This window comes from Macrobrachium nipponense, chromosome 35 (assembly GCF_015104395.2).
Source record: "Macrobrachium nipponense isolate FS-2020 chromosome 35, ASM1510439v2, whole genome shotgun sequence".
In the NCBI taxonomy this organism is placed as follows: Eukaryota; Metazoa; Arthropoda; class Malacostraca; order Decapoda; family Palaemonidae; genus Macrobrachium; species Macrobrachium nipponense.
In genome coordinates, this window is record NC_061096.1 from 59,355,891 (window position 1) to 59,371,708 (window position 15,818).

At 36.3% G+C, this 15,818-nt stretch overlaps 1 protein-coding gene across 1 annotated transcript in view; it reads left to right on the forward strand.

Annotated features, from left to right (window-relative positions):
* The window catches only part of LOC135208376 (serine/arginine repetitive matrix protein 2-like), a 90,617-nt gene that overhangs the window by 31,446 nt on the left and 43,353 nt on the right, over window positions 1-15,818 (forward strand). The window lies entirely within an intron of this gene.

Here is a 15,818-nt window from a genome sequence, read left to right on the forward strand (position 1 = left end):
CCTGACTGAGTGACGAGAGATTGCGTTGAGGAGATGATGATGAAATCTTTTCAGTTTTCAGTTTTTTCCTTTGGTTTTGTTTATCACTGGACTTTGGCGCCTGTGTCTTTTCTGGGCTTGTCAAGGGATTTCTCTTTCTCTTTATCTTTTTCTTTTGGCTTTTCTTTACTGACTTTCCGCTGGTCTGCAATTTTCTTAATAGGCTCGCCAAATAATGCAGAAAACTGATCAGAAACCTTGATTCTTGCTTTGCTTTTGGCTCCTGAAGAATAAAGGAAAAATAACAAGTTATCTGCTTAAAAAAAAAGTTTTGTAAATACATTAACTTGCACAAAAGTGCACAATAAGTGCTAAAAACTACACAAACAAAGCATTCATTTTCTTGGTAAACTGCCAATATATATATATATATATATATATATATATATATATATATATATATATATATATATATATATATATATATGAATAGTGCGGGCACAGTGTCGTCATTACAAAAGGCAATAACTTAATAATACTTAAGAAAAAAGGCACGAAACGGATAATAAGAGAAGAAAAAGATTTTCACAAGGAAAAGGGAATAAGATAATGCACTTTTCTTTGCGAAGGGATTTTGTTACTCAAAACATTAGGCTTTTAGCCATTAGACATCTGGTTTTTCATCTCCCCAAAAAGCCTCTGTCCGTACCAGCGATTAGTGGACCAACAAGAGATTATGGGCGACGAGCGATATCTACCAGGCATATTCGAGAAATTGGAAACTACTCTCATTAGCGCCTATGACTAATCGCCGTTCCTTTCGTGAACAGGTCAGAGAGAGCCATCTGGCATACGTTAAAAAGGAAAAAGGAATTCTATGACCTGTTGTTAGAAAGAGGGAAGTACCAAATTCTTAAAAGCTCCACCCTACCCAAAGGTAGGCCTCTAGTATCGACGAATCAAAAGCCATGAGTGTTGGTCATAAGACAGCCCAAAAGGGGTATCAACGAATGACCTATGAGGTTACCAAGGGATACGCCCCTAAGAAGCCAGGACATGAAGAAGGAGGCGTATACAAATTCAAAGCCTACGAATTACTGTAGAAGACCTGACAGGAAGGCGGTCTCGTATGAAGTTAGTAGCCACTAAGACACAAAAAGTCTTTCAGAAAATGCCACACGCAGTCAGAATCTCCAAAAATCAAAAAGGCGGGGCTAAGGAGATTTCAAACTGAACAAAAAGGCGAGACAGAGAGAGAGCAGGCAGAAAAAGGAAGCAGAGAAATAAAAAGGGGAACAGAGAGCCAAGAGCAGAGAACAAACCGCCGACCGAGGGGAGCAACTGCAGTGGCATGGCGTGAAAAACAGAGAAAGACAGAAGAATCCCCAGAAGAAGAACAGGTGCAAAAGTGTGGTGTGCGAAGCAATCAAAGACAGTGAAAGTGACAATCAATACTCAGTAAATTTCCCTCGTTGCCTATAGACTCGTAATTGCGACAAGTGCCAATTAAGTTTTATCAGTCCAAGAGCCCAGTAACTCAGAAGGTGGAAAAAACCATTGTAAGAATCCCTAACGAAGAATAAAACGTAATTTGTATGGATATATCAATTTAATTTCTCATCCAAAATTTGAACCCTTTTAACGAATCCCAGATTAAGAACATTGAGCAAGATAAGAAGAATTTATATAAGCCTAATTCTCCAAAGTATAGCCTCCAGTGTCGGCACACGTTACCTTAGATCTGTGCAAAGAAAAGTAAGTACCGTCACAGAATATTGGTGGCAGAGCGATGGGATACGATGAGATAAAGATTGATATAGTAACAAGATTAATTGGTGGCAGAGCGACGTGATACGAACAATGTCGGCAATAAGAGATTTCAATCCATTCACGCCACTCGAAAAAGAAAGTTCTCCTCTAAGACAGTTACCAGTGCTTCCCCAAATACAGACAGTTACCGAGTTGTAACAATAAAAGCGCTCCAAAAAAAGCCACCCACACTTTGCGAAAGAAAAACTCCACTCCGAAGAACAGTGAAAGAACTTCCACTAGAAGAACAAGATATCGAAAGCGTAAAGAAAATATCAAGAGGAAAAGAAACAACAATCCCGAAAACGCATCCGTCAACGCAATCCTGCTCTGAGAGGAAGAAGAGAGAGAGAGAGAGGTCCCCTTTCCCGAAGAGAAGAGAGAAGAGAGGAGAGGGGGAACCACACATCATTCAACGCGCTGGTAGGCGAACGCAAGCTGTCAGACGTAAACCCGGGTGTCGAAGACGACGAAGGAAGTTAAGTCCAAAATAATATTCCCACACTTACATAACATTAAACTTTGATCAAAAGTAAATACGCGATTAACATTCAGTTAGACAATTTCTGGTATTGCGAGATTAAAAGATTTTCACTGAACTTTTTTTGGTTTTTTTTTTGCAAACGAAACTAACGATATTTCCTCATTTTACTAATTATAACTAATCAGCTACTAAGGCCTTTTCCCGAACATTTGTATTTACTAACCAATAACTTTAAATTTTAATTTGAATTTTGATTGTGTCATTTTTTGTTATTTTTTTTGTGATTTTGTTGTTTTTTGTGATTTCTTATACTTTGATTTGTTTTTTTTTTTTGTTTAGTATTTACTTTTTACTTTTATTCGTTTACGTCGAGTGAATGGTTTGACTTGTTTTTATTTTGTTTGTTTAGGATAACAAGGGTAATTCACGGGAGGTCTCTCGTTAGCGTACACTTTACGGTCAGTTCAGTATCGTTGTTTTACAGTACTGTTAAGAGGGTTTTTGTTGTTGTTTGTTTTAAGAATCGCTTACCGATAACGTAAGACTTTGAGAATATTTCTGGGGAAAATTCGTTTTAATTTTTTTGGGGTAATCGAATACTTTAGTAAAAATAATTTATTGTTATTATCATTTCCTTTTTGGAATTACTGTCATAACTTTGATACTTTTAATGATACTCAGTACTTAAGGGAAAATTTCCATTAACGAGTCGATGGTCAAGGGAGACCGACTCCTTATAGAACGTAAGAACGCCTGTGCTCACGAGAAGTCAAACAAGAAATTAACCATGCGAAGGTTACACAGTCCGCGAATTCGAACGCAGCAGTAATGGGAACACAAAAAAAGGGACATGTGATTAATCACATAGCTAAATTTTGCGGAAGAAAGGATGGTCAGTTAGCCTGTAACTTAGAGAACTGGATAGAGCAAGTGGAAACACGCCTAGATAGCATAACGGGGACAGATAGAGAAGAAAAGCTTATTGAAGCCAAGAGTTATCTTGATTTGGAAGCCGGAGGAGACTTAGAACGCTACGTCCACTCCGAGACTTACCGAGATCTTAAGAATTGGGAAGAAACTGAAACGGTATTTTAGGAAGGTTTATTCCACATTTTGGTGAAAGAGATCCAGTTACTAGCTTGGCAAGGATAGTTGTCGTCAATTTAAGTTAGACGAAAGACGGTATCAAGAGTTTAGCTCAGTTGTACAACAATATGAATGAATGGGGTAACTTCATGGAATCACAGGTTGGATAGAGTAGAAGGAGGCAAGCAAAAAATGCTAATGAGTCATGTTAAAAAAATATTTAGACTAGCAATAATGATTGGAAGCCTGCCAACGGAAGTTATTGCAAGGATGACTCGTGTAAGTGGGAGACATCCGATGATTGTAGCAGAGATTGAAGAGGAGGAAACAAAAATCCTAGGTAGAAGACCTGAAGGGAATCCTATATACAGACCTTTAGTCGCTATAGGACAAAAGAAAGGGGTCCAAATAGATCTAAGGACACCATCCAGAAATCAGAATAAGATGCCAGGTAAATCTTCTCAAGGAGGATTTTCGACAGTCACGTGTTATAACTGTCAGAAGAGAGGACATTATGCCAGTGACTGCCGAGGGATGGCCTTCTGTCCTTTCCATAAGAGAACAGGACATAGTGCTCGAGAATGCAGAAATAAATTTGTTTTCAAACTCCTAGAGGTAGATCTCAGTCGAGAGGCAGAAGTAGAAACAATAGTCAATCTCCCCCAGTTAGAGGAAATAGGGATTCCGTCCCAAATATATGCTAATCAAACAGCAAGCATAGGTTATCAACCAGTTCAGTCAATGTCAGACGACGCAATGGGAAATTTTCTGCTTACTGGTACAATGAATCTTCCTCTATAACAGAGAGAACGTCCGGAATGTCAAGGCTAAGCCCAGCTACACAGGTTAGCAAAGTGATGTAGGGAATGAATATAATTATAGACCATTATTTCCCGCACATGTCGGTCTAGAGAAACCTATTATTACATTCTTTGATACAGGTAGTCCTAAGAATATAATGTCAGAAAAGGTGTATCGATTGTACTTTTTCTCACTAAGTTTGAATCCAGCGGTAGAATTAGAATTACAGACGTCCAGGGTAATGATATCCAGGTAATTGGGACAGTTAGATTTTCCATTTAGGCTAGGAAGAATTGCCCTAAGAGAAAAGGTTCTGGTAGCCAGAGATATAAAATTAGCTTTGCTCATTTGCTGATAGGTTATCCAACTATGGCTAGACAAGGGATAAGCATTGATGCCCCTAGAGAACAACTAGTGATTGAAAACGGTCGTGAGATTTCGAGAATACCAATATGCAAGTCAATTAAAAAGAACCCAGAACTACAGAGAATCCCACACTGAAAGGTATACTTAAAGAAGGATAAGAACAGAGGGAAGATATCCAGAATGCACCACGAGTTCACAACAGATCATTAACCTCTTAGAATCAAATCAATGCACTTATTTAAAGTTAGAGAGGGAACTTAAGACTTAAACCAGGAGAAAGTAACGTGGGTAGAATGTACAAGTAAATCCGATTTTTTGAAGGGAAGGAAATTCTCACCGCTTACTGAAAAGTCGCAAGTAAACGGAATACATTATTCTTCTAGTTTACATGAAGTCAGACAGGGCAAAATAGCGTTACAGATTACCAATAACAGAGGAGGAAAGGTTAAGTTAACACCAGGTACAGAGATAGGCCTAGCAGAAGTATATCCACACCTATACGAGTTGTTAGAAAGGGAAACGGTAGCAGCAATTGTAGAAAGGAAATGAAAATTATGCTCAGGACATAAAACTGAGAAGAGCTAAGATAGGATTTCATTTAAAGGACATTAAGGAAAAACCATGTTAGAGAAGAATTCATAGACTACTGTGCGAATATAATGATATAGTCGCTCTTGACGGCGACACCTTGGGAAAAATACACGCGAAATAACGCACAAGATAGACATTCCATCAAACACAAAGCCAATTTACATACCAGCCTACAGAGTAGCACATTCCCAGAAGGAGATCATTGAAAGAGAAGTACAAAGAATGAATAGGCAAGGAATAATAGAACCATCTAAATCCCCATGGTCCTTTCCACTTTTGCTAGTTCCTAAAAGGGACAAAACTTATAGAATAGTTGTGGATTTCAGAAAATTGAACCAAATTACTGAAAATGATCCTTATCAATGCCGTCAATGCGAGATCTTATCGCCACTATAGGGTCCAAGAGATACTTCACCACAATAGATTATTGCAGGGATTCTTGCAAATCCCTCTAGACGAAGAAAGTAAACCAAACTGAATGCTTTTTCCACTAGTAACGGCAGATACCAGTATGTAAGAATGCCATTTGGTCTAAAGTCAAGTCCCGGTAACTTTTGTAAGATTAATGGATAAAATTTGGGCGAGTTTACTAGGCAAGGACGTACACTGTTACATAGATGATTTGGTAATAGCAACAGATACTATAGAGGAACACATAGACTTAGTCAGAGAAGTCCTAAAGAGACTAAGAAAAGCCAACCTGAAGCTTAAATTAAAGAAGTGTAACTTCCTTAAAAGGAAAATAGACTACCTTGGGCATACACTAAGTGAAAAAAGGGCGTTAGAAGTAAACGACTTAAAGATTAAGTCAATTAAGGAAGGATCCTACACCTCAGTGCAAGAAGGACGTAAAGTCATTCTTAGGTTTAGCAGGTTTTTTACCGCAAGTTGCATAGGGAACTTTGCAGTCATATCCGCACCACTAACTGAACGTTTTAAAGGAAACACGTATCATTTTTGATGGACAGACAAGCAGCAAGAAGCATTCGATGAATTGAAAGAAAGATTAACACATCCCCCAGTACTTAGCTTCCCAGACTTTGGCAAAGAATTCTTTTTAGCCACGGACGCAAGCCACATTGGTATAGGAGCATGTTTAATGCAAAGACAAGATAACAAGTATAATGCCATAGCTTATTACAGTAGGAAATTAAAGCCCTCAGAAGTGAACTACTCAGTAACAGACCTCGAGTCTCTAGCTATAATAGACGCTTTAAAGCATTTCAGATATATCATTTTTGGTTACAAGATAACCGTGTTCACGGATCATTCAGCTGCAGTAGAAATGCTAAAGAACCCTAATTTTTCTGGACGAAGAGCCCGTTGGTTCATGACAGCCCAGATTGATGATATAGAGGTGAAATATGTCCCTGGGAAGACGAATAAGGTAGCAGATGCATTATCAAGATATGTATCACAAGATGATAGTATAAATATGATAAGTCAAGAAGAAGAAAAGAATGAAACAATGTGCAATGACGTAAATGTACTCACCATGCATTATACAGAGGAGCTTTCCGGCAAAATTTCATAAGGGAACAAGAAAGAGATGAGCATATAAGGGAACTGTTCAAATACGTTAGAAACGAAAGAAAACACAGCCAACAAGAATTAACCGAACTAGGTAGAAGGTTTGGATGTCCCACAGATGCACTAACGGACATAGATGGCGTATTAATTTGGATGTGTCACGAATATGGACCCATTTTGGTCAATTATTTTCTAGGTGTACTGCACAAAAGGTTAGTACCTAAGAGTCTAAGAAACAAGGTCATTGAGCTAATGCACGACGATGACATGAGAGCTCACCCAGGAAGGGATGAGACAATTAGATTAATTCAAAGAACTTTCCATTGGAAGGGAATTCACAAGGATGTTAGTAATTATGTGAAGAGCTGCAATATATGCAACAGCTACAAGGGAAGAACAGACAAGGAAGTACCACTAGGGAAATATCCTATCCCACAGACTCCTTTCGAAAGAGTATCTATTGACCTTATCACTAATCTTCATACCACGAGTAAAGGGAATAAGAATATACTAGTATGTATCGACGCGCTCACGAGATATACAGAGTTGGTACCACTAACTAGTAAAAGTGCCAAGGATTGTGCAATCGCTCTCTTCGATAAGATATTTTGCAGATATTCTGCCCCACAGCTATCATTATGATAATGGGGACCCGAGTTCAACAACTCATTAGTTCAAGAAATTTGTAACGCCTTTAAGGTAGAAAAGGTAGCGATACAGCCGTATCACCCAGCTAGTAATGGCTTAGTAGAAAGGAATACAGGAAGGTTTTAGACGTATTGCGTCACACAGTAGGACAGGATCCTGACTGGGACGTCAATTTACCTTTAGTCCAATTATCATTAAATGCAAGGCATCATAACGAGTATTCGTGCAACTCTCATAAAAGCTTTGATGGGATTTGAACCCAGATTACCTTATGCATGGCTGAATCAGCAATACAGCCTAATTACTCTGAAGATATCATGAAGATAAGAATCGGAAACTTTAAAGTAATACACAAGCAATTGCACAAGAATCTAGAAGAAGCCCAGCAGAATATGATAGAGAAGCATCAAGAAGGATTAAGGCCTGTAGACTACAAGAAAGGGGATGAAGTCTATATTAAGAAGAAGTAAGAAGTGGTATTAATTATAAGTTAGCCACAAAAATTCACAGGACCATACAAGGTCGTAGACGTACAAGAAACTAAGATAAAGGTTAAGAAAATGAATAACCAAATGCCTTCCACATATGCTGAATCATTAGAAGAAGAAGAATTTTGGATAAACAAGGACAAGGTCAAGAGAACCAAAGAAGTCGAAGAATTCGAAATGACAGAGACGTCAGAAGAAATTCCAGAAGAAGGAATTAGATATAACCTAAGAAATAGAAGAGTCACTTTTCAGTGAAACAGAAGAACAAACCCATTAATTCATCATCCATTATTCCCATGTATTTATTTGATTTTCTTTATTGCTAAGTTTACCTCCATCGGTTCGACTTAGGAATAATCTTTTATTGTTACAATTCTTACTTTAATTAGTCGGTTTGTAGCAATTTTTTTGAGTTATGTGCACTAACTTCAAATTAATTTTGACTTGAAGGGAAATATTTGGGTATGTAAGAAACAGTTCTGCGCAGTATAAGAATTTCAAGACGTATATTAAGTTTAATCGTTCCATAAGAACATTCTTAGAAGTAAAAGAATAAATAAGACGGGTTAAGATAGACATTAAGAGATTTTAAGATAAGGGAATTCATTTCAGAAATGACTAAGATTTTGAAGGGGTAATTAATACACTTACTTTGTTCAAATCCATTAGATGTTGATCGATGAAAACTTACTAATAAGAAGTTAATTGATGAAGACTCATTAACAAGATAGTAGTTGTTCAAAACTTACTAACAAGATATTGATTGGTGAAAGCTTACTAATTGTTGTCACAGTAGAAGAAACCTACAAGTATTAACCACTAACCGGTTCCTTTAACCGAGTTGCCAATTTTGTTTTAGTATCAAGCAGTGAAGTTATATAGTTTAAGTACAAGGTTACTCAGAAAATTACAGTAGAATGTTCAATGAAATTTTGCATAAACACAATACACAATCTCAGTAGGAAGTCAAGGACACACTGTTATTGCATACAAATACACAAGGATATTTTCTCCCAGGACTTGTCTCTAAGCAGCAGGTCGCAGCAAACAAGAAGCCATCAAGTGTCGTCAACAAAAAAACGAAATTTATTTTCCATAAAGAAAAGACGATATCCACCTAGATAGAATAGGACTGAGGACTCGAACCAATCATGTACTGTAAACTTGGATAGTTACCATTATGTTTTGCTTCTACCATGCATTTATATAACTTTTGTGACTTAAGGGCTTATATATGTTTAACTTTCAGTTTTCTTGTTTTTTTGGTGATTTATTTGTGTTTGCATTCAGTTTCACGTTTCTTAATGTGATTTACTCATATTTGAATTCAGTTTGATGGTTCCTTTATTATTAATCAAGTATTTGTTCATATTCATATTCAGTTTTTTAATGTTTCTCTGAATGTTACTTGCTCAAGAATTATTCATGTTTACATTCAATTTTGATTGTTGCCCTTAACATTACTTAATCAAGGATTTGCTCATGCTTACATTCACCTTTGATGTTTTTGAGTTAAGTTTCAATATGATTTCCAAGAAGCATAAGTTAGGAGTCCTCTTGTAGGTATAATATTTGCTTCAGCTTAGTTTAACGCTGTCGGAGTCAGCGATTGGTACGCCGCCGAGACTGTAATAGTGTGGCACAGTGTCGTCATTACAAAAGGCAATAACTTAATAATACTTAAGACCAAAAAGGCACGAAACGGATAATAAGAGAAGAAAAAGAGTTTTCACAAGGAAAAGGAATAATGATAATGACTTTTCTTTGCGAAGGGATTTTGTTACTCAAAACATTAGGCTTTTAGCCATTAGACATCTGTTTTCATCTCCCCCAAAAACCTCTGTCCGTACCAGCGATTAGTGACCAACAAGAGATTATGGGCGACGAGCGATATCAACCAGGCATATTCGAGAAATTGGAAACTACTCTCATTAGCGCCTATGACTAATCGCCGTTCCTTTCGTGAACAGGTCAGAGAGAGCCATCTGGCATACGTTAAAAAGGAATTCTATGACCTGTTGTTAGAAAGAGGGAAGTACCAAATTCTTAAAAGCTCCACCCCTCCCAAAGGTAGGCCACTAGTATCGACGAATCAAAAGCCATGAGTGTTGGTCATAAGACAGCCCAAAAGGGGTATCAACGAATGACCTATGAGGTTACCAAGGGATACCCCCCCCCTAAGAAGCCAGGACATGAAGAAGGAGGCGTATACAATTCAAAGCCTACGAATTACTGTAGAAGACCTGACAGGAAGGCGGTCTCGTATGAAGTTAATAGCCACTAAGACACAAAAAGTCTTTCAGAAAATGCCACACCCAGTCAGAATCCAAAATCCAAAGGCGGGGCTAAGGAGATTTCAACTGAACAAAAAGGCGAGACAGAGAGAGAGAGCAGGCAGAAAAGGAAGCAGAGAAAAAAGGGGAACAGAGAAGCCAAGAGAGAGAACAACCGGGGAGCCTGAGGGGAGAACTGCAGTGCATGGCAGTGAAAACAGAGAAAGACAGAAGAATCCCCAGAAGAAGAACAGACAGTGCAAAGTGTGTGGTGGCGAAGCAATCAAAAGACAGTGAAAGTGACAATCAATACTCAGTAAATTTCCCTCGTGCCTATAGACTCGTTAATTGCGACAAGCGCCAATTAAGTTTTATTCAGTCCAAGAGCCCAGTAACTCAGAAGGTGGAAAAAACCATTTGTATGAAATCCCTAACGAAGAATAAACGTAATTTGTATGGATATATCAATTTAATTTCTCATCCAAAATTTGAACCCTATTTTAACGAATCCCAGATTAAGAACATTGAGCAAGATAAGAAAAATTTATATAAGCCTAATTCTCCAAAGTATAGCCTCCAGTGTCGGCACACGTTACCTTAGATCTGTGCAAAGAAAGTAAGTACCGTCACACACACACACACACACATATATATATATATATATTATATATATATATATATAATATATAATATATATATATATATATAGATAGATAGAGATGAGATAGATAGATAAACATTTTTTAAAGTAGATTTTAAAAAAATATATTTATTACAGAATTCTGTAACACATTTAAAAGATTATCAAAATGGTTAAATTGCTGGTCTACCGCAGAAACAGTACACATTACACCTAAAGGCAGTCTTCAGTAGGGTATAAACCACGCTGATCCTCTCCAAGTTACAAAAAGTTTGTTCCCAAACACTGTGGGGATAGTTACTTAAATCCACTTCCAGAACTAGCCTTTTTTATATTCAGTACTTTTGTATTCCATTAACTTTTTTTTTTCTTTGTAATAAAGGAATAAAGCTTTAGCAATTCACTGTTTGGACACAAAGCATAGACTGGACATTCATATGAAATAGTTGTGGAAGGGCCTAACTCTTAAACTCTTAGAACTGATAGGAAACAATTCCTTTGGTAGCTGGGACAGGTTCACTTCAGATTAGGTGTTACTGGAAAACTGCATTATCGGTTGGGTTAGAGAAGCTGATATATGGTTTTGTGCTAGACCAGCATCATTAGTCAGGTATCAGTAATTTTGACCCAAAACAAACCTTTATGGTAGATGTATACAAAATGAAAATGAATGCTTGGTCAAAAGGTCTGCAAGGAGAGCAAAACTGCATAGTGGTCTCTAGAATAATCTTCTCTTATATTTCTTCTTACAAGGCAGCAATAGCTCTTGAATCTCAAGATTCTAGATTGTTTATTATACTGTATTAAAAAATATTTACTAAGCAGGTCTTTCTGTCTCCTCCATAGTACATTATCATTAATAATAAAGTAATAAAAAACCATGCAGTTAAGATATCATTCTTTACTCATATAAGGCTGGTCCAAAGGGTTTGTTCTTAAAGATATTGGATCATATTTTTTAAAAATTACAACTTATATCAAATAAAAACGAGTCAAATGAGTGTGACCAATGTGCAGATGGTAATACATTACTTCAAATATAATAAGAAATTGTCCAGCAAAAAAAACTAAACTCTGAACTGAATTTTTTAAAACTCAAAACCCAGCTCGTGGAAGTAATTTTGGCTGAAAAAAAAAAGGTCCAAGTCATGACTGCAAAGGCTTAGTAATCAGCAAAAAAATTACATATTAGCTAATGAAAAAAAAAAAAACAAAAAAAAAAAAAAAAAAATAATTAATTAAATTGCCAAACTTGACAAGCTGGTTAGCTCTTACTGCTTTTGTTACCGAAACAGGAAAATGAATTACTCAGCTCTTTCTGTTTAATTATGAGTCAAAGGTGTACATGAACATACGATCACTTAGTGCTTGATTATCTAATCATTCAAACAACTTTCTTCGCATCATAGTCTATGAGCTGAGTTGTGATCCCTGAAACCCAATAGGCAATTTCAATCACAAAATTTTTTTAGTTGGAATAAGGATTTTATGGCAAAATTTTTCTATGAGACAAACAGGCTATCCCTAAATATGGCTCCTTGGTTACTTTAAAGTACTGAATGGCTGTTACTACCTCCTTCCTAGTTGAAAGTTCACAGAATATGACAATTTACTATCTGGCATTTGTAGGGTTAATGTAAATTGGAAAAACAACACTAATACAAAGCCAGCTAAAATTTCACCGCCTACAGACCTAGACCATAGATCTATCCCTGATATAGTTATTTAACATGAAATTTAAATGAAAAGGTACACACTGGAAAAATTACCACAGGAGGCAAACTTAGGTGGTGTTAACGGTTCTTTGCAGCATCCTTATGGGACCCTGCTGAAGTGCAGTGCTTTCTGTCTTTACTTTAAATCCCATTTCCTCTGATCTCCCCCCGCCCCCCGCCCACCCCAAGGGGGTAAGGGGGTTAGAGTCGTCAGTCACCTCATGCAGTGCACTGTAAGCATTGACTTAAGGTTCATGCAGTGTCCCTTCAGCCCATAGCTCCAACCACTTTCATTCCTTTTACTGTACCTCCGTTTTATATTCTTTTTCTTCCATCTTACTTTTCACCCTCTTCTAACAATTGATTCAGTGTCACTGTGAGGTTTTCCTCCTGTTTACACCTTTCAAACTTTTTACTGTCAATTTCTGTTTCAGCCCAAATTCTATATTCAATTCAACTCTTATCTTTTCCCATCTAGCCATACATCTTTAACTTCAACTTACTCTACTTTCACATTCCATTAAAGAACAAATCCTACAGGTGAGCCTTATGAGTAAAGAAATGTAACACATTGGCCTTGTTAGTTGAACTACTCTAAAAGTGAAAAAATGACATATTAAAGTAAAACTAATTACAGATTGGGTTAAACAATAGACTTACAAGTAGGAAATGCTAATAAATACTTACCCTGTTTGTTGGATGTTTATGCTTCTTTGCTATGTCAGTATGAGCTTGCTGAGCATTCTGTGGCTTGATTTTGGCTCCGCTCGAGGGACGTGAAGCTCCTGCCTTATCGTTAGAGCTACTTTCCTCTTGCCCTCCTACACTAACCAAAGTCTAAAATGTAAGGAATGAGAAAAATTAAACTATATTCTGGAAAGCACTGTCAACAGGGAAAAATAATTAATCACAGAATAAAAGCAAACTATAATTATAATCTGTTCATAAAATATCTTGACAGGCAAGGAAATCCCAAATATACCTATGTTGTTTGTGTTTGCCAGAAAAGATAGACTTGAAAGTCAAAAGTGGTTAATTTAATCTTTTATAGTTTGGAAGTCTCAACTCCAAAGTAAATTTTCAAATCAGATTACAATAAAAATACACACTATGCAATTCATATCAATTTTACACTACAGCACCATATATTTTAACTTCTTTTTCCTCAACCTTTGTATACATACATTTCTTTTTTTTAATGCACCATCCTCAATATTTTTGTTAACAAGTATTTTTGTCGGCATTTTCCTTTGTGAGAATTATGGGGATTTAAGTTTTTTTCCACTCTTCCTTCTTACTTTTTGAACTGAAATTCCATCTGGTCTAGTTCTTCATTTATGCTGTTATGCAATGATTTCTTGGGCATTCCTATGGGTCTTATCTTGCTACTTAATTTTAAACTTCTTTTCTAACTCCCAGTTCCTCATCCCTTCTGATATGAAAATACATAAAGGAAAGGATAGTTATAAGACAAACATTTTTAAAAGAAGGAACAGACCAGCGAAAAATGCAAAAAGTAAGGTAACTAATATTGGCACCTGAACTTAACGGAGAGTTTGGGTGGGAGGGTGTCTCCCCTACTGTTAGGTAACGAAGACTCACACATTGCCTACCTGATACAGTACTCTGAAGCTGACACACACACACAGCTTATGGTGTACAGCAATTGCATACAAAATAATTAATAGCCTATAATAATCTGTATATTGTAATTATCATTCATTTTGAAATATTAATTTACTTATCATCAATTTCAGAGATATATCAGCAAAATGAGTTGCTTCAAATACTGCAGCTTAACGAAAAAAATAGCCAACTGCAGTAGTTTTACCCACTTGGCATGAACAAAAGGCCAAGTAGGGTTGATGCTTATATCAGTGAAAGTTGATTAATTCTAGAGAATGGGTCAAATCTTGATGTTTGCTATAAATTATAGAGGAGGTGTGCCACCAGGTTAAAAAACAAAATAATGACCATAGGCATCTTTACGTAAGTTACAAAATACTGGACTTGTTGTACACCCTTTCTTTCTCTCTCTTGGTAATATGGTGGTGGAAAAGACATATTATCTTACATATATATATAAAAAAAACCTGATGATAACTAGAATGCATCATATACCACAGCCAAAATTCTTGTGATCAGAGTGATATAAAACAAAGATTTTTGTACTTGCATATATACAGTACTTGTCTTGCATGATTTCAGTGCACTTTAAACATGCTGAGGTATTTGCAATGTTTATTGCTGAAAGGCTGCAAAAATCTCCACAAGATGCAAAATGTTCTGGTTTCACATGCTCCTTATCAAAGCATAAGGTGAAGAAATAAGAAAATAACCTAAGAAAACAATAACGAGAGAAATTAAAAAGTACCAGAAATTTCAAGGATGTATGGTTGAGTGTTAAGAAAGGAAATTTCTAGAAATAAAATTAAATATTAGGAAAACCAGAAACTCATTCAGACAGGAATTTGAGGCCACTGCCAGCACCACAAACTGCTGAAGAAATAATAATGTGCAAATTCTCAATATGCTAGTTTGCAACAAATACAGATGGTTTCGTAAGTGAATGTTGTTACATGTGCCTAAAGAAATCTAATGCTAAGTCTACAAGATATTAAGATTAATTGTGGAACTACAGAATTAACAAAATGCTTTAATGCAAATGAGCGGAGCAATATACTAGAATTACAACGAAAAATTTTCAGTCGTCAATTACCGATGGCACGCGGCTTACATGATTTCTTGGTGAAGTAATTTTTTTCACTGGGGCGCTGGTCTCAAACTCTTGAGTCTGAGAAAAACAACTCTGGTTAATCAAACAATTACAGGTAGGGCAGGGAAATGTGACAGGGCTTCATTTAATATCCTACTGTACTTAAGGAAATGCCTAAAAGTCACATTGGAAATTAAATAAAATACAAGGTCAGTTTTAAAGCACACTCTGCCAAAAATAAATGAGGGGAAACATAAAAGGAGCTGTATTATACTAGATATTAAAGTCATTTATAAAGATCATACCATACGTTTGGACATGACAAAAAAACTTTTGATCTTATTTGCAGCAATTCCTCTAAAATATCTCAAACGAGACAGTAAGTATAGTCTAGTATAGTCTATTTCAATTGTACCTGCAACTGGTACAGTTTTTTACATTCACTAATTGCAGTATCATCAAACTTAGAAAACAATGAATATATAAATGATGATACAGATAAAATCTCCACTCAAAAAATGTTGACTCTCTCTACATATTCTAACATTATGTAATTATGTAATAATACAAAAAAATGATATTGTTATTGTTACAATAAAGTTTCATACATAATTACCAGGCAGATATATACTTAGCTATAGACTCCATCGTCCCCGACAAAAATTCAAATTTTGCGGCACACACTACAGGTA